This window comes from Amphimedon queenslandica, unplaced genomic scaffold, assembly GCF_000090795.2.
Source record: "Amphimedon queenslandica unplaced genomic scaffold, v1.1 AMPQUscaffold_12346, whole genome shotgun sequence".
Lineage (NCBI taxonomy): Eukaryota > Metazoa > Porifera > Demospongiae > Haplosclerida > Niphatidae > Amphimedon > Amphimedon queenslandica.
Genome location: NW_003547417.1, coordinates 4130 through 4386, shown reverse-complemented (window position 1 = coordinate 4386; position 257 = coordinate 4130).

Here is a 257-nt window from a genome sequence, read left to right as displayed (position 1 = left end):
TAACCGGGATTGGAAACTAGGATTCCCTGGTGGACAACGTCCGTGATTGAATTGGGCGTTAAATAGAATAAATTTGACCATGTGGCTTGCTTTTCATGCGGAAATAAGGAATTTTTGGTTTTAAAGCAGTACTGTAGTCAAATACAATGCATGAATTAAAATGCTAACCCCCCAATTCCATGCACACAATATCACCCTATCATCACCCAAAAGGAGAAACCTCTGCTTGTTTTGTAAAAGCTGTAACAGGTACGACA